This window comes from Macaca fascicularis, chromosome 1 (genome assembly GCF_037993035.2).
Source record: "Macaca fascicularis isolate 582-1 chromosome 1, T2T-MFA8v1.1".
Classification (NCBI taxonomy): domain Eukaryota; kingdom Metazoa; phylum Chordata; class Mammalia; order Primates; family Cercopithecidae; genus Macaca; species Macaca fascicularis.
In genome coordinates this window covers 192,541,114-192,561,275 of record NC_088375.1, presented here as the reverse complement: position 1 = coordinate 192,561,275, position 20,162 = coordinate 192,541,114, and the positions used below count along the sequence as shown (strand labels likewise).

General features: G+C 38.9%; 1 protein-coding gene across 25 annotated transcripts in view; it reads right to left on the bottom strand.

The window, feature by feature from the left end:
- FOXJ3 (forkhead box J3) overlaps window positions 1–20,162 on the bottom strand; it is a 152,048-nt gene that overhangs the window by 128,116 nt on the left and 3,770 nt on the right. Inside the window, exon 1 of one of the 25 annotated variants that reach the window (XM_074010579.1) lies at window positions 11,715–11,857. The exons of the other annotated variants lie outside the window; for them this stretch is intronic. The gene's annotated coding sequence lies outside the window, so the exon portion shown is untranslated. Of the gene's footprint in view, window positions 1–11,714; window positions 11,858–20,162 lie in introns of those variants that run through there. 25 annotated transcript variants of the gene reach the window in all.

Below are 20,162 nucleotides of genomic sequence, written 5' to 3'. Positions count from 1 at the left end.
AGTCACTGCACCTGGCCCTGATTTTCATTTCCTAAATACTATGTGGGCCAAACGGAAACTGGATTTTGCTCCAAGTCTGTAACCTTTGGTTTAAAAGGTGATTGAAGTCCCTGCATCCAATAATTATCCCGCATACACTGAAGAGAGAGACAGATAAGACATTTCTATTTCTGCCAGAGTGACAGGATGGATGGCTCGATCTCATACCCACTGAAAATAACTAAAACGCTGAGTAAAATATCTTAAAATCTTTACATATAAATCAAAAACTTGACAGAAAATCAGGTATGATCAGAATCCAAAAACTAAGTGAAACAGTGGAAACTAGAAAGGTATGCAGAGTACTGATACCAGCTTTCCTTCACCTTTAGGGCAATATGCGAAGCACTATGAATTCTGGCTTGCAATTCCAAGACCTTATGGGACCCAATGTACAAGATGCAACAACGTTCAGATCTTAACCAAGAGAATTGCCAGGAAAACTGCTTTTTTAACCTTAGCACTCAGGGCTGGTGAGGGGATCCAGGACTATGACAGCAGTAAGGTACAAGAGGCAGCAATGTTCAGTTCTCAACCAAGTAAACTGCCAGGAAAACTACTTTTTTAACCTCGGCACTCGGTGCTGGGAGAGGATCAGGGACTGTGACAGCAGTGCAAGGGTGTCTTCCCTGATATTTTACAACCACAAGCTGATCTTCTCCTATGGTTTTAAAGGCTTCATACCGGCCGGGCACAGTTGCTTAGGCCTGTAATCCCAGCACTTTGGGAGGCCGAGGCAGCCGGATCACCTGAGGTCAGGAGTTTGAGACCAGCCTGACCAATACGATGAAACCTCCGTCTATACTAAAAATACAAAAAACTTAGCCAGGCATGGCGGCATGTGCCTGTAATCCCAGCTACTTGGGAGGCTGAGACGGAAGAATCGCTTGAAGCTGGGAGGCAGAGGTTGCAGTGAGCCAACATCACGCCATTGCACTCCAGCCTAGGCAGTAAGAGCAAAACTCCATCTCAGGAAAAAAAAAAAAAAAAAAAAAAGCTTCATACCTAGAATTTTGTTTAGGGTAGCCCTAGGATGGTTGTATCTCCCACCCAATCTTGATAGAAGCAAATGTACATTCTCTCTGGAGGAAATCACCTTTGATCTAAGCCTGGAAAAATTCCCACAGGTAAGATCTCAAAATAACTGTATTCATAATTAAAAATCACAAAACCCAGAAGGAAATCAGCCACTCATAGCAAAATACAGCAGAAACATCAGTTAGCACAATAAAACCACAAGGAATTCAGATATAAAAATTACTAGACATCCTTGGGACCAGAGTCCGGCGTGGACAGCCCCTCATCCTGGGAAATGGGGTGTGGCTGAAAAGGCAGCCTTCCCCTCAGCTGTCATGGAACACACTTTCATGGGGAACCTGGCGCTAAACCACTCACAGATGACCTGCTTCTGGGTCAGGGTTTTGTACATAGCACAGCAGCTTTATTAAAAAAAAAAAAAAAATTACTAGACATCCTTTTCTACTGTTTTACTGTATGCGTGATCTACCTAGTCTTGTATTTTAGTTGCCTATATGTAGATAGATCTCAAATCTTCATCTCTATAGATCTCAAATCTTCATCTCTAGCAGAGATCAATCTCCTGATCTCCAAACAAATATCTAACATTCTGTCCCGGAAATCCCAAATTTACCATATTTAAAACTGAATTCATCATCTTCTCTTAATATACTTCCTTCCTGGATAAAACGGCACAGCCTTTTCATCTAAGAATGGCTTTCAGGTTTCTAGCTTAACTCTTTACTTTTTGTTAGAGCAGACTAGTTTTTTTCCAACTCTTAGTCTCTATGAGGAATTACTTCAGTAAACACTCCTGGCCTCTTAGCCCATTCCTCTCCAAAGAGGTAAATTGGTTAGTACATAGAGCTAACTTAACAAAAGAACTGAGTACCAGGGACTCAGACTCTTTTCATTTTTTTGAGATGGAGTTTTCACTCTTGTTGCCCAGGCTGGAGTGCAATGGCGCCAACTCGGCTCACTGCAACCTCCGCCTCCTGGGTTCAAGCAATCCTCCTGTCTCAGCCTCTCAAGTAGATGGGATTACAGGCCTGTACCACCATGCCTGGCTACTTTTTTGTATTTAGTAGATGGGGTTTCACCATGTTGGTCAGGCTGGTCTTGAACTGCTGACCTCAGGTGATCCACCTGCCTCGGCTGGGATCCCAAAGTGCTGGGATTACAGGCTTGAGCCACCACGCCCAGCCCTCAGTCTCTCTCCTCCCTCTCCATCCAGGATTCTACAAGGCAATTATCTGAGTGTGTCCACTCTGCTGACCCAAACATCCTCTAGGGTGAACTGTCCCATTGATAGATGGGGATGAGGGCCTGCAGAAAGTCAGCCAACTCATTTGGCTCTTAAACCTAAGTCACGTTCTACAATACAGGTTTTATCAAAAACAAAGGCAACTCCTTCGAAAGTTAAACACAGAGTTACCATAAACCCCAGCAATTACAGGCATATATATCTCCAAGAGAATTTAAATGTTCCTACAAAACCATGCACACAAATGATTGGTTGCACACAAATGTGCAGCATTACTCATAAAGCCAAAAAGTGAAAATAACCCAAATGCTTGTCAACTAATGAACGGATAAACAAAATATGGTTTATCTAAGTAATAACCATGTAAGACACAATGCAACTTCATTCAGCCATAAAAAGGAATGAAGTACTTTTACATGCTACAACATAGATGAACCTTGAAAGCCTTATGCTAAGAGAAAAAGACACAAAAGACCACATGCTGTATGCTTCCATTTATATAAAATGTCCAGAATAGGCAAATCTATAGAAATGAAAAGCAGACTGGTGGTTGCCAGGAGATGGGGGAAGAGAGGGAGATTGCACATGGGAAGTCACTGCTAGGAGGTTTCTTTTTACAGTGATGAAAATGGCCTAATTGATAGTGGTAATGGTTGCACAACCTTGTGAATATATTAAAAACTACTGAATTGTACACTTTAAAATGGTGAACTTCACAGTATGTGATTTTTACCTGAATAAAAAGCTAATTTTTTTAAAGGTACTGTCTTGCTTCTTCATCTGTAGGTTCTTATTTCTCAGTCAGTTCAAAACTCAGGCAAGGGAAAATGATCTCATATACTGAATTGTCCAAACATCAACACTCTTAGTACCTCCAATAAGTTACCATTTACTAGCAAATTCTAACTTCTAATTATCTTTCTAATCTGCTCTAGCTTCAATGCCTTAGTCCCAGTGTTATTCATTTTTCCTCTAGATCACTGTCCTTAAATGACATCCTGAACCCTAGGCTTATTGACTGAAAGAACAAACATATACCAGTCTTCTCCCTACCCAAGCAACTGAACAACCAACAGGAAATCTCACAAAAGAAGACTAAGGTTCACATTGAAGTCAGGAAATTTCGAAGTCCTCCAAGTCACAAACAAATCTCTGTGGCATCAAGTATAGTTGAACAATGATATTAACTCATTCAATTACATCCATATTTACATGGTTTTATTTGGTGCCAACAGCATAAATCTCCAAATCTTTTGAAAACTAATATGTATCAAGAAAGAGTAGAATGTCACAACCAGAATATGAGTACTAAAAGCCAGGCATTAGCTAATGAGTATGCTGCAATATAAGCTATTTACTGTATTATATTCCATTACCAATAGAAAAGCATGGAATTCCTTTTAACATAAGCAGTATTCAAATATACCTTAAACTGAGTTACAAACTATCCACATTTAGGAAGAAGCCATCACAACACACTAACAGCTGTATAATAACATATTATTTGGGGGCATGGAGTGAAATAGAACTAAGTGTTCTGAAAAAGCTCTGAATACGTTCTTTTTGTTTTTAAGAGATAGGGTCTTGCTTTGTCGCCCAGGCTGGAGTACAGTGGCCAGATGAAAGATCACTGCAGCCTCGAACTTCTGGGCTCAAGCAATCCTCTTGCCTCAGCCTCCCTAGTATCTGGGACCACAGGTGCACACCACTGCATTGGGCTAATTTTTTTTATTTTTTATTTTTTGTAAAAATAAGGTCTTGCTGTGTTGTCCAGGCTGATGTCAAACTTCTGGCCTCAAACGATCCTCCCACCTCAGCCTCCCAAAGCACTGGGATTACAGGCATGAGTGATCACACCCAGCCCGAAATACTTATGAGCTCTCTCCCCTTTCCCACCTACACAGAAATGTAACGCTTTATAATTTACAAAAAACTTACTACCATTCTTGACCTTGCGGCTGAAGACTCAAGACTGGAATCCCAGCTATTGACAATTACTGTGTGACCTTGGATATGTTAACTTCCCTAAGGCTTAATTTCCTCCTTCATAAGAAAGGAAAAATGCAGTAAATGCCTCAGTTACTATGACAGTAGTTTGAATGAAAGCATCAGCGTAACACCAGACAAAGGTAATAATTAAACATTTGTTAAAACTATTACACTCAGGAATGGAAAACCAAACGTTATATGTTCTCAAAAGTGGGAGCTATGAGGATGCAAAGGAGTAAGAATGATATAATGGACTTTGGGGACTCAGGGGAAAGGGTGGGAGTGGAGTGAAGGATAAAAGACTACACATTGGGTACAGTGTACACTGCTTGGGTGATGGGTGTGCCAAAATCTCAGAAATCACCACTAAAGAACTTATTCATGTAACTAAGCACCACTTGTCCCCAAAAACCTACCGAGATAAAAAAAATAAAAATTCATTTATTTTATTTATTAAAAAAAACTGTTACAGCTCTAGAGACCAAGAAGCTATTCCATTTTTTTTTTACTTCTGAATTCAGCCCTATCTTTCCAAAAGACTTGAAAGTATAAAATTCACTATAACATCCATGAAGAAACAAACCCTTTGATTGAAGAAACTTGACTGAACATTGTAGATTATTATACCATTAGTCACAGGTAATCATTAAAGCAGTCGCAGAAATAACCTGTATCCTAATCAACCCAAACAGAAGAAATGTGCCAGAGGGAAGAGTAAAGGGAAAAGAATCCTGATGAGTGAGAAGCAATCAGCTGTTCATCCCAGCTCCTCTAGCTAAACCTGAAGGCAGTGGTACAGCTTGAGCTAAGAAGTCATCTGCTTTCAGAGAGCAATTAAAATCATGAGGATCTTCAATCAGAAGTGAGGCCACACAGATAATTAAGACAAACGATTTAAAAAAAAAAAAAAAAACTTGAGGAAGTTGGACTGCCGATAGCAGCAAGTGATTTAAGAGGGAGAAAGGCAATAGTGTTCAGTGTAGATCAGGAAGGATAAAAACCGAAAAGAGAATACTGGCTTTTTTTTTTTTCTTTTTTTTTTTGAGACGGAGTCTCGCTCTGTCGCCCAGGCTGGAGTGCAGTGGCGCGATCTCGGCTCACTGCAAGCTCCGCCTCCCGGGTTCACGCCATTCTCCTGCCTCAGCCTCCTGAGTAGCTGGGACTACAGGCGCCCACAACCGCGCCCGGCTAATTTTTTGTATTTTTAGTAGAGACGGGGTTTCACCGTGGTCTCGATCTCCTGACCTTGTGATCCGCCCGCCTCGGCCTCCCAAAGTGCTGGGATTACAGGCGTGAGCCACCGCGCCCGGCCTAGAATACTGGCTTTTAATAGAAGATAATAATACTACATTGGGTGAGTTTTGTGGAATAGTGAAGGCAAAAATTAGCACGGATAGGGGTTAAGAATCAGGAGTGAAAGAAAAAAATAAAAGTTTAGCTACAAATTGTATTAAATTAAGTAGAAAGTGTAATAACAGAAGTTATAGATTAAGAATTCAGGAATGGTAAAGAATGTTAGAACTTTCATCACATTATCTCTATTACCCTATTTTAATCTTCATAAATAGAAACAGAAAACAGAAAAGCTTGTCACCATCTGATATGATTTTTATTTCTCCCCCATCAGAATGTGAGCTCCATATTTCATTCTCTGTTATATTCCCAAAACCTAGTATAAAGCCAGCATTCATATTTTTTCAGTGAATGAATAAACCAGATTCTTCAAAAGTTGGGGGGAAAAAAGAAACTTTACTTAATACAGTCTTTTGTATCCACCACTTTTCTCTACTTCTAAGCAATTTAGGACCAGTCTGCAGTTAGAAGATGAAGTTAGGTATCCAGAATACATAAATCTTACAACTCAATAACGAGAAGACTAATAATCCAATTTAATAATGGGCAAGAATCTGAACACACATTTCTACAAAGAAGATATATGAATGTCCAATAAATACATGAAAAGATGTTCAGAATAATCAATCACTAGGGAAATAAATTTTTTTTTTTTTTTTTTTGGAGACGGAGTTTTGCTCTTGTCACCCAGACTGGAGTGCAGTAGCTGAACTCGGCTCACTGCAGCCTCCAACTCCCGTGTTCAAGTGATTCTCCTGCCTCAGCCTCCCAAGTAGCTGGGATTACAGGCATGTGCCACCATGCTCAGCTAATTTTTTTTGTATTTTTAGTAGAGACAGGGTTTCACCATGTTGGTCAAGCTGGTCTCAAACTCCTGATATAAGGTGATCCGCCCACCTCAGCCTCCCAAAGTGCTGAGATTACAGGCATGAGCCACTGCACCCAGCCGGGAAATACAAATTAAAACAAGACACCACTTCATACCCACTAGGATGGCTATAATCAAAAAGACACAAAATAACAAGTGTTGCAAAGATATGAAGAAATTCAAACTTTCATGCATTGCTAGTACAGGTGTAAAATAGTGTTGCTACTTTGGGAAAGTTTGGCAGTTCATCAAAAAGTCAGACATTAAGAGTTACCATATGACCCAGAAATTCTGTACCCAAGAAATGAAAACATACATCCACACAAAAATCTGTATAAGAATGTTCACAGCAGTATTAAATCACAATAGCAAAAAAATGAAAATAGGCCGGGTGCAGTAGCTCACACCTGTAATCCCAGCACTGTGGGAGGCCAAGGCAGGCAAATCTCTTGAGCCCAGGAATTCAAGATCAGTCTGGGCAACACGGCAAGATCCCATCTCTACAAAAAACACAAAATTTAGCTAGGCACTGTGGGTTGTGCCTGTAGTTCTGGCTACTCAGGAGGCTGAGGCGGAAGGATCAATTGAGCCCAAGAGGTGGAGGCTGCAGTGAGCTGTGATCATTTCACTGCTTTCCAGCTCAGCGACAGAGCAAGACCCTGTTTTGTTTTGTTTTGTTAAAAACATCGAAATAATCCAAATGCCCATCAACTGATGAATGGATACGTTATATCCACATAACGGAATACTGTTTTGACAATAAAAAGGAATAAATATTATAACATGTTAACAACATTATGCTAAGTGAAAGAAACCAGTCATAAAAGATTACGTATTGTAAGATTCCATTTACATCAAACATCCAAAATAGGCAATGTTAGTAATTAGATAGCAGTTTCTTAGGGTTAGCAGTAAGAGAAAAAGTAAATGGAGAATAGGGACTGACTGCTATGAGGTATGGGGTTTCTTTGCAAGGGAGGAGAAAAACATTCTAAAATTAGACTGTAGCAATGGTTGCACAACCCTGTGAATACACTAAAAAACACTGAATTTTACACTTTAACTAGGTGAACTGGATGGTTTGTGAATTATATCTCAACAAAGCTGTTAGAAAAAAAAATAAGTTCAGAACCACCACACATAAATGTTTTTATTCCTGCTTCCTGCTGCTTCTCTCACTAGTGCCACAGGATCCACTCCCAAACCCCACAGCTGGAACAGCAAAGGGAGAGTAAAACTAACTACCTCACCAGAAAACAACTCTAGAAAAAACAATTACTTACAAATCTATAACCCCATGAACCATTCAATAGTTTTCTGGTGGCCTCCACTATTTTCAAACCATACTGTTTATTCACTAAACACATTTAATGAAGATACATGTACAGCCAATAAAAAAGTTTCATACACCTGAAAAAATTATCAAGGAAACTACTAATATCTACAAATCGACTACTTAGGCTATACCCCCCTCTCCTCCTAAAACAAGACCAGGGCCAGGAGGAGACTAACAGAATATGAAAAAAATTAGCTTTGGCTTTTAAAGACTGTTTTAACAGTAGGAAGTATACATAACTGCCTCTTTTCCTCCGTATTTTAGGACTAGTGTCAATAAAACAGGTGGTGAGTGTGGGGAAGGGGGGCTTCCTGGCCAAACATCACACAGCTATAACTTCTTCCAAACCCCAAACCTTACTTCCTGCAATTTATGTAAACAGATCACAGGCCACCCTCTTCAAACTAAATCATAACCCAAGCAAATAGCACAAGATTCTATTTCTGGGTCTGTCATTAACTCACTAGATAATCCTGAGGCTTCAGTCTCTCTACTTTGCTCAAAAACTTAACTACCTCATATCTGGTCCCAAAATCTTATCATGTGGTCTAATGAAGACTTTCCCAATTTGCAGATTTATTTTTACTGAGAACCTGACAAAGGTATATGAAATTAGATCACATTGTATGTTTAAATACTTAAATTATATGGTATATGAAATTAGATCACATTATATGTTTAAAGGTATATGAAATTAGATATATGAAATTAGAGGTATATGAAATTATATCACATTATATGCTTAAAGGTACATGAAATTAGATCACATTATATGTTTAAACCACCTTTATTGAATATACACGAAATATGAAAAATCCAAAAGATTATCTACTAAAAAATGTTGAACTCTTACATTTTAAGCAACATTTAAAGGTATTCACTAAACAAAGACAGAATAAGCTTTTGGAGGGCTAAAGGCTATGAGGCTTTAAATTTGAGCTCAGTTATATTTAGAAAACCAAGATGCCACTTCTCTGGATCCTGTATCTTTATCTTGGGCATTTGATTCATGTGCTTTGCCTGGTGTAATTCAAAGCAACAGATCCTACCCATGTTGCTGAAAATTCCACTGAACCTAACAGAACTTACTGGTGTCAGAGGAATCAAATGCTGTACTGAAACTGAAAAGATAGGAAGCCATAAAGTCTCCACTGCCAGAGATGTTTAACAAAATAAAAATTACCTGCCTTGTTCCCAAAGTCAGTAAACAAACCACTACTGACTTTATGATCATTTCTATCCCATTTCTGGAAATCCTGATTTAGGTGAAACTTGGGAAATCTAGTAATTAAAAGTTATCTCAGGTGATTCTGATGTAGTCTGATTACTGGTTTAGGACAAGGGTAGCAGAAAGGTTTCATATCATTTGTCAATAATGCTCAATAGGTAGCAGCTGCCTTAAGTGCTACAAAGAGAAAATAATGTCTAAACACAACCAGAAATTAGTAGTCTGCCAAGGACATGGTGATGGGGAATCGGTAACATGCAAATCATTTATCTGTCATCCCTGATTCAGTTAGACCACTGAATGGACGGTTTGCTAGGAGATTTTTGAGGTAAGAAGAGATCCAGGTCTGGATTATTTACTTTTAACTGGCAGAAGCTCCAGCTGACTCTAGAAAGGTAGGAAACAGAAGAACAGACCTGGTATATGTACCAGGACTCTTCAAAAGTACTTATTAAGCACCCAGTATTATAAAGAAAAAGAAGACAGTATGACTTTTGCTCTCCAGATGTTTATAATCTTGTTGGAGAAATGAAAATTCTACACAACATAAAGGTGGGTTTTTAAAATAAAGCAAATAAAAATATTTTTGTGCCACTTTGGATAATAGTGGAAGCCAGTGGAAGAATTGAGTGACAGGCCAAAAACAGTCAAGTATGAACTGACTCAAGAGGAAACCAAATGTGGGTTCTTGATCAGTATATGATTAAAGAGATGTATGAAGAAGATTCCACTGTCATCATTTTCCAGGAAAAAAAAAAATGGGAGACTTTATCATCAAGGCATGATGTATTGGAGGACAAATAATCCACTTCATGTTGTTTCTGTAGGCATCTGTCCCTACCACTGGAATGCTGGCTCCTAGCGGGCCATGTACACATCGAATTAACTTTTTATCTCCCATAATACCTAGGACATGTTCTACACATAATACTCCAAAATGAGTGAATTGTCATAAAAGAAGAAAAAATCTAGCAGATATTTCAAAAGGAACAGAATTTGGTACAGATAAGAGACGTGAAGGGCCAACGGAGTCAAATTATCCAAAAGGGGGGAGAGTGGGAAGTCGCTATCGTTCAGTTAAAGGAGATTTAAGAAATATAACAACCAAATGCAGTGTATATACCTTATCTGGATCTTGAGTCAACTAAAAACCAACTGTAAAGAGATGTTTTTAAAGAATCAGGACATTTTATTATGAACTAGACATTAGATGACACCTAAAAATATTGTCTATTGTCTACTGTACCATCAGATACAATGATGGCATGGGTTATATAATATCTACATTTTCTTAGAGATGCATACTGACATAGGGATGAAAAGACAGTGTCTATGATTTTCTTTGAAATACTTAAAAAAGAAAAAAAGATATTTGAGGCATATGTGGCACCTATCTTAATTTGATGAATCTCAATGACGGGTAAAGGTGGGTTCTTCATATTTTATATACTTCTGAATATACTCAAAAGGGCAGTTGGACTAAACTTGTTTGGTGTTAGTTGCTCAACAATAGCAATAGATAATTAATTATTTCTTTCTCAGATTTCAGGAAGCTAAGGATGACTAGTACTTCTGAGAAAACAGCCTAGACTCAATCAGAAGAAAATGGGCATTCGTTAGTTAGCTCTACTAATAGGAAATCTCTCTGAATCTACTCAAAGAACTTCTTGTAAATTAAGATGAGAACTGAATATGAGCCAAGAGAGTGACTCAGCTGCTAAAAAGAAACAAAATGCAATCTTAGGCTTCATCAGAAGAACAGTATCCAGAAAAGGAGTGTAACAGTACCATGTACTCCTCACTAGCTAGTTCACAACTGGAGTATTGTATTCTGGGGGTTTTTTGTTTTGTTTTAATATAGAATTTAAAAATCATCACCTATGGAGGGAAACGTGTTCTGTTTTGAGCACCACATTTTAAGAACACTTACAGGACAGAATCCTTGGAAGGAGGGATATCAAACTAGTGAGGGATCAGAAACCAAATGTCAAGTGTATAATGACTGAAGAACCTGGGTGTGCAAGTGTATAATGACTGAAGAAACTGGGTGTGTTTAGCTTGGAAAAGAGAACACTTTCTAGCCTTCCACCTCACCTCTACCATACAGACCAGTGTGTAATATTTTCCAGAGGATTTCAAGAGTTGTTAATGCACACTCCATAATTACAGAAGATTGAGATAAACACTTTCTTTCCTCTAAATGACTTAGTGTTCAATATCCTAAAATGCTTTAATGTCCATGAAAATGATGATCAGTATTTCTCAAATAGGACCATTCCTTCATTCATTTAACAAATATTTATTAAGCACCAATTATTAGCCAACCACTCCTCCAGGTGCTTGGGATACAACAATGAACAGTTTTAATCTCCTGGAGGATAGTCTGGGGAACAACCAAGCTGGGTCTCTATTCCTCTAACTCGCATTGTGCTTCCTCATTTCTAAGTCTTTGACTATGCTCTCAGCCTTGAATGCTCCACGTCTAATCTTAATCCAAACACTATCTCATCCACGAAGCTTTTTTCATCATCATAAGCAAAAACACTCCCTCTTCTCAGTAAACCCATAGCTCTTAGTATCTGTACCCATTTCTTGCTAACAGACTATGCCTCTTAATTACCTTTGGATCTCTCACAATATCCAGGACAGTGTCTTGCATGCACAGGTACTCAAGAGATATATGCTGAACAATCACCTTCAAATAATTGAAGGATTATCTTGTGAAAGAAGGCAGACTAGGTCTCTACTGTTCCACAGGAAGAACTAAGAAAAAGAGATAACATTAGATGCAAATTCTGCCTCAATTACAACTAACAACAAACAGGTTACCTTACAGCTATGAGTGACCAAAGGTGTTCCAAAAGGCCAAATGACTATATATCAAGTGTTTTAGCAATCTATTTCACTAATCTCAATGATTAACTCTTAAAATTCTAGGAACCACTATATATATATAAAAACACATAATATATAGTGTATTATATATTCCATATAATATATATTATATATTGTGTACATTATAGTGCATATATAGTATATAGTGTATATACAGTGTATATATAGTATATATAGTGTGTATATATCTATCACTGTATTAGACAAAACTATCTGTAGTAATACTAAAATTCTTAAGTTTAAACATTCAACATCTTTTATTAGTACAGTGATGCATCGCTTAACAACAGGGATACTTTCTTTTTTGTTTTTTTTTGAGACGGAGTCTCGCTCTGTCGCCCAGGCTGGAGTGCAGTGGCCGGGTCTCAGCTCACTGCAAGCTCCGCCTCCCGGGTTCACGCCATTCTCCTGCCTCAGCCTCCGGAGTAGCTGGGACTACAGGCGCCCGCCACCTCGCCCGGCTAGTTTTTTGTATTTTTAGTAGAGACGGGGTTTCACCATGTTAGCCAGGATGGTCTCGATCTCCTGACCTTGTGATCCGCCCGTCTCGGCCTCCCAAAGTGCTGGGATTACAGGCTTGAGCCACCGCGCCCGGCCAACAGGGATACTTTCTAAGAAACGTGTTGTTAGGCGATTTCATCATTGTACAAACCTCAGTGTACTCCCACAAACCTGGATGGCAGAGCCTACTACACACCTAGGTTACACGATACAGCCTATTGCTCCTAGTTTACAAGCTTGAATGGCATGTTACTGCACTGAATATGCTAGGCAACTGGAATACAAAAGTATTTGTGTATCTAAACACAGAAAAGGTACAGTAAAAATACTGTATAAAAGATGGTATGCCTGTATAGGACACTTATAATGAATGGAGCTTGCAGGACTGGCAATTGCTCAGAGTGAGTGATGAGTGACTATGAAGGCCTGGGACATTACTGTACACTACTGTAGACACTATACACATAGACTACCCTAAATTTATTTTTTTAATTACACTACAAGATTGTGATGGCTTTGAGGTCACTAGGCAATAGAAATTTTTCAGCTCCATTATAACCTTATGGGACCACCACTGTATATACATATATGTGCCCCACAGTTGACCAAAACGTCATTATGTGGCACATGACTGTATAATGGCTATATAATAATGCCTATTATGTATCACGCACAACGTTAAGAACAGACAATAAGAGTCAAAAAGGCACTGTCTCTATCCTGGAAGAATCAATACAATGTTGTTTGCTTATGTTCCCAAAGCAAACCTGATATAAATCTGAATGCCCAGGTCATCTACCTGAGTAACAAATGCTCCTTAGATGAGGAAATCCCTTAGATTTTCAATATTTTGCAATCAGAGAAATAACTATGAAGCCATCAGTTTCCCTTAAAGTCATCTATTCACATCCCTAAATCCATTAAGTTCTTTGAACTAGCTGCTCATTCTGCCTTTCTAGTCAAAAAGTAGAAAACAGAAGAAATCACAGGATACTTCCAGATGCCAAGGACATCTCTGATTTTTCTCCCAAACTAAAAGCTGTAGTCTTTGCTGGCAGGGACCCTGCCTTAGTCGTGTCCCCAGTATTTAGCAGTGCCCAGAACACAGCAAAAGAGTGAACAAATGAGCAAGCGAATGAGTAGGAGACATGAATGAGTCCAATGTACATGGATGAAAAACAGTACCTTAAAGAAGCTCTAACCATTTGTTTTTTTATTAGAAATCTGCCAAGGAATGGAAGCATACAAGTGGATCCTTAAGTTAGTTTTCAGGATTTAAATTGGAGTGCTATTTCTAGGTCATTTATTGATAAACAACTACTGTAAGTAAACTTAAGGTCCTGTTTGCTTCTAGGGGACTAAAATTACTTTCTCGATCAGCAGAGCTAAATGACCAAATTAGAATGCAAAGAAAAACCCAAACCACTTAATACACTCACAACTTGACCCATAAGATAATCAATAACTTATCAAACTGATTTGTTAACAAACTGCGTAGAAAGCAAAACAACTTCATAGCATCAAGTGTTTAAACTGCCCTTCAAAAGTCGTAAAATCAGGCCGGGCACCGTGGCTTACACCTGTAATCCCAGCACTTTGCGAGGCGGATCACATGAGGTCTGGAGTTCCAGACGAGCCTGGCCAACATGGTGAAACCTTGTCTGACTAAAAATACAAAAATCAGCCAGGCGTGATGGCGGGTGCCTGTAATCCCAGCTACTTGGGAGGCTGAGGCAGGAGAATCGCTTGAATCCACGAGGTTGAGGTTGCAATGAGAGAAATCACACCACTGCACTCCAGCCTGGGAGACAGAGTGAGACTCCATCTCAAAAAAAAGTCCGAAGATCCACGTTTTTCCAAATTCTCACTTGAACCATAAAAATCAAACTGTATAGGTTTTCCTTGAGTACAAAAATGATACATGGTCACTGCAGAGAGCTTAGAAAATATATACAGGTTCAAAGAAGAAAATTTAAATTACCCATTACGATGCATTCTCTCCCAGTCTTTTTTTCTATGCAGATATAACTTCTTTATATACTGTTACTCTTCCTAACCACCAGGCAACAGACAACACATCTCCCACTGTGGCAGTAACCTAGGCATCCTTAGTAGAATCATGTTCCAGGGATACTTTCTCAGCGTCTAAATTTTACAGATGTGTACTTACATAAAACAAGACCAATCTGCTATTGAGTAACCCTTTAAAGTTTCCCTTAACTCCTGAATTCTACAAAGAATGCAGATTCAAGTAAAAATGCTCCAATGACTAGAAATGGACCTAAATTTAACAAGGGAAGAAACTGCTCCCATTGGTTTTATGTACCCTAAGTCTGATATTATCATATGTTCTGCTCCAAGTAGGCCAGGTCCTTTGTGGTCTATAACCTTCCATTTTTACCTCAAAAATCCAGAGTAAGTTCCTCCCCAAAACTTTGTCAGTTTTAAACTAAGAGTATGAAACAAGGAGAATGCAGGGTCTGAGTTCCAGTGTCTGCTCCACTACTAAATAATTGAGTGGCACTGAATCCTAGCTTCTATCTCATTTTCTCCATTTGTCAATAGGAATATCACTATTAACACACATCACAAGGCTGTTATAAGGCTCCAAAATCCAACAGATCAAACACTTTTGAAAAAATATTATTCAAATGTAAGGTGGAAATCTTTTGAAAATACACATCCCCTATAATAATATAAAACACAACTTCCTCTGATATACAAAGGTGCCATTTCTGACGTTGATGGCTACCCACGTATACAAAGTGGGACGATACCATAAACAGTTTTGTACACAGGGTAGACAAATAAAGTGTCATAGACTCACAGACTCAACTACCCTAGCAGAAAGAGACACCATGTATCATTCACCTCCTGCCATGACAGTCTGCTCCATCTTCATTCAGAAAGGTCAACCTGACCCTGATTGCTGCATGTTTGACCGTTGTGCCTGTAATTACCCAAAATTTGATGGCCAAGCCACAGAAACTTTTTTAAGTTAACTTTAATAATTTAATAAGCACCCATGTACCCATCAGCCAAAATCTAGAATCTTTATGATAACCTACTTCCATCATATTGCAATCCCCTCTTTCTGTAAGCAAACAAAATTTGCAACAGTCAGTGAGTTCTAGCAGTCTTTCCTTTGTTATCCATTCCTCTCACAAATCTGTTTCAACACAATAGTACTAATTAGAAACAAGGGCTATTGATGGTGTCAAAGGTCAGGCCCCAATCTTAAAAAAAAAGATGATTCCAATTTACAAGGTTTTTAATAAGGTCACACTGGCACCATACTCTACCAATCAATCAGAAGATCAATCTTATTTCCTTAGTAACCACTATACCACTGAGGAGGACTCTAGGTAGGAGAATTCCATTAGAACTTTTTGTTTTATACTCCAGGTGAAAACTGACTGAAAGTCAGTTTACTGGGTATAGGCTCCTTGACACAGGCTCATCCTAGAATAGCTGGCCAACTCTATGGAATCCAGACTCTCTACATTGATTTGAAAACAATGAAAAACAGAGATCATGCAGTTTCTGGAGAGACTCTCTAAAAAATCCCACCCAGGACGGGCCTGGTGGCTCACGCCTGTAATCCTAGCACTTTGGGAGACCAAGGAGGGAGGAAGAGGCCAAGAGTTCAAGACCAGCCTAGGGAGCCAGTACAGTCAGATTTTGTCTGAATTAAAGATAAAAAATAAATTAGCCAGGTGTGGTGGTATGCACCTCTAGTCCCAGCCACTTGGGGAGCTAAAGGCAGATTACTTGAGCCCAGCAGTTGGAGGTTGCAATGAGCTCTCATGGAGCCACTATACTCCAGCCTGGGTGACACAGCGAGATCCTGTCTCAAAAAAATAAAATTTCCTACCCAAAGACCCAGTCATCTTCAAATTGTTAGCATTCAATTCAGAACAGAGTTCTCTAAGCCTATGTTCTAAAAACAGTTCCTCTATTGCACCCTAAGTTTGAGGCCCACTCTACAAATATGAGTCTTGTTACAGACTATTTCATCAATTGATGATGGGAAACAAGTCAGTGTGGTATTAATGTAGGTCCAATTACATCAAAATCAAATTGCTTTAGATTCATGGTAAAAATTCTTAGAGCAACCAAGTGGCTTAGTAATTATTAGAAACTAGGCCTTTATTAATAGTCTCAAAGTCAGAGCTCTTATTTAATATGGTCCTAATTATCTCATATCACATATTCATACTTATCCTTTTTTTATTATTATTTTATTTTGAGACAACGTCTCACTCCCTTGCCCAGACTGGAGTGCAGTGGCAGGATCTCGGCTCAGCCTCCTAGGTTCAAGTGATTCTCCTGCCTCAGCCTCCCAAACAGCTGGGATTACAGGCACCCACAACCATGCCCAGCTGATTTTTGTATTTTTAGTAGAGAAAGGGTTTCACTATGTGGACCAGGCTGGTCTCAAACTCCTGACCTCAAGTGATCTGCTTGCCTCGGTCTCCCAAGGTGCTAGGTTTACTGGCGTGAGTCACTGTGCCAGGTCACCTTTCCTATATTTTATCTTGTTATAGTACTAAAGTTTGACACTGTATGAGTCTCGTTTCCTTTTTGTTTCATCTGTTTTGTCCTGATCCCATAGAATAGTAAGAAGATCCCAAGAAGAATTGAAAGACATCACATTCTCAGGTTATCAGCTGATATACATGTCAAATAGAATGGCAGCCAAAGGTACCTAACTACAAAAGGTTACTTAAAATAAGCAGAATGTCATTGTTATAAATATAAAAACAACATCTGGTTCCATATAACAAAGCTATTTCCATATCCCAACAGATGGCCCACAGTAATAATGCTCTGCTGATCTGGTTATAACAAATTCTATTAAATCAAAAATCCTGTACAGCAGATGCCTTTTCCAATTTCAGAGTAAGTCAATCTCTTTAACCAAAACACTATGCTTTGGTTCTTATTTGTGCACTAAAATCACGTTACGCCAATTAAGATGGTCAAATTTTGTGACAGTTGTTATAAAATGCCACTGTGTTTTCTGGGTTTTGGAGTGGAAGAGGTAAAGAGTAACTCCCTCCAGGACTGAAAGGCTAACTGTTCAAAATGGAAAACAAAAATTCACAGTTAAAGGAAGGCTGAGGAGAGAGGTAAAAGTGAGCTTTAGCTGTCTCAAGCCAAGGTTTCTGAATAGTGGCAACGTAGAAAGCTACGTGACTAACAAAGCCAACAGTGAAGAACAGTGAAAATAATGTAATTTCTGAGCTGAGAAGCTTTAAGCAGGGACAAACAAAAAAATGTCTAAACAACATGTATCTTTGTACGCTGTAGTGTTAAGTCCACTTTTAACAGAAAAGTGGATGTGATGTCAACTTAAAATTGCTGTTTAACTGTTTCCCCAACTACATTCGAAATCAAATCTTCATATTCTGGTCACGTCTTTACTTGAAATATTATCCTCTATTAATTCATAACACAGTAAACAGAACAGTGTAGTGATTAACAGCCACGGAGTTCTGAAAATAGACTACAAGGGTTCAAATCCTGGCTCTTTCCATTCCAAGCTATGTTCCCTTAGTCAAATTACTTAACCTCTCTGTGCCCATTTCCTCATCTGTAAAACTACCATCTTTATAAAATTTACAACTAAAATAAATTTATAAAATCTACAATATATTTATAAAATATATTCATAAAATTTATAAAATATTAAGGGTTTTAAGACATGGATAATGAATGTAGAGTACTTAGAACACTTTTAGGCCTATAGTAAGGTCTCAAAAAATGTTAGCTATGATTATCATTATCATCACATGAACTCCATGAAAGTTCTGAATGAAAAGAAATATGAAATGATTTGTCTAAAAAGCAGAACAAATAAGCGGCAGAATCCAGGGGAAAAAAATCTTCATTTTAAGTCCGGAAGAAAATCAGTGGGCTGAGTACAGTGGCTCACGCCTGTAATCCTAGCATTTTGGGAGGCCAGGGTTAGCAGATCACTTGAGTCCAGGAGTTCGCGACCAGCCTGGGCAACATAGCGAAACCACTTCTTTACAAAAAATACAAAAATTAGCTAAGCATAGTGGCGCACATCTGTAGTCCCAGCTACTTTGGGGGGCTGAGGTGTGAGGATCACTGGGGCCCAGGAGGTTGAGGCTATAATGAGCCATGATCACGCCACTGCCCTCCAGCCTGGGCAAGAGTGAGACCCTGTCTCAAAAAAAAAAAAAAAAAAGTGATTCTTTGAGTAAATACATTTTCCAGTCCCTCTAAGTCTCCAGGAGATTACATGAGGATGCTTTAAGTTAAAACAGCAGCATAGAGTAGTGGAAACAGCACAGATATGAACTAAGAAGACTCACTTGCTCCACCAATTACTTAGGTGTACAACCCTAAGCAGGTCACCTAAACTTCAAATTGCTCATCTTAAGATGTTCTGACTTTATCACAGGCTTGTTGAGATCAAATGAGAGAATGTATGAGAAAATGTATATAAACCAATAAAACACTATATGAATGTTCAAGGGCCATGTCTTATTCATGTTTATATCCCCGATGCCTAGCAAAATGCATGGCAGAGGTTATAATCTAAAAGAAGGCCATGGGAGGGGTTGGCAGGGCGAAGATTCAATGAAAATGGGGAGGAGTTTAAAAGAATTAACAAACTTGGCCAGGTGCGGTGGCTCACACTTGTAGTCCCAGCACTTTGGGAGGCCAAGGCAGGCAGACCACTTGAGGTCAGGAGTTCAAGACCGGCCTGGCCAACATGGTGAAACCTCATCTCTACTAAAAATGCAGAAATTAGCCAGGGATGGTGGTGCATGCCTGTAATCCCAGCTACTGGGGAGGGTGAGGTAGGAGAATTGCTTGAACCTGAAAGGCAGAGATTGCAGGAGCCAAGATGGCGCCACTGCACTCCAGTCTGCGCGACAGAGAGAAACTCCATCTAAAATAATAATAATAATAATAAAAGAATAAGAAACTCAAATGCCCATCAACTAAAGCAATGGATATCAACATAGTATATCCATACAGTGGAATAATATTTGGCAATAAAAAGGAATGAAATACTGATACATGCTACATGGATGAGCCTTGAAACATAAGCTAAGTGAAAGAAGTCAGACATAAAAGACCATATGCTGTATGAAATGCCCACAACAGGCATTTGGAATTATCAACATCTCTACAAGATGTTAGGTACATTAGTGGCTGCCTGGAGGTGGGGGTATGGGGAGTGACTGCTGATGGGTACAAGGCTCCTTTTTGAAATGCTATCCTAAAAATGACTGTGGTGATGGTTGCACAACTTTGTGAATACACTAAAAACCGCTGACTTGTATACTTTAAATGTGTGAATGAAATGGTACGTGAATTATATTTCAAGACAGCTTTTTTTTTTTTTTTTTAAGAGTAATAAGTTTAAGGAGAGAAGCATTAAAGTATAGAATCACCAGCTTTGGAACATAAGTTTGTTTCTTTTTAAAAGGAAATACTACGAATTACCATACCAGATCCTAATGTCTCTACAAATCCTGTGAAAAACATATCTGGCATCTATTCTTACCCTTCCTTTCAAATTTCTCTCTAAGGTTACAAATCATCTCCTCTGGTTTCATTCAATTGTCTTTTCATTGTAGCCACTGCTTCTGAACTTCTACTCTGCATTTGAAACTGTCAAACCCCGCCC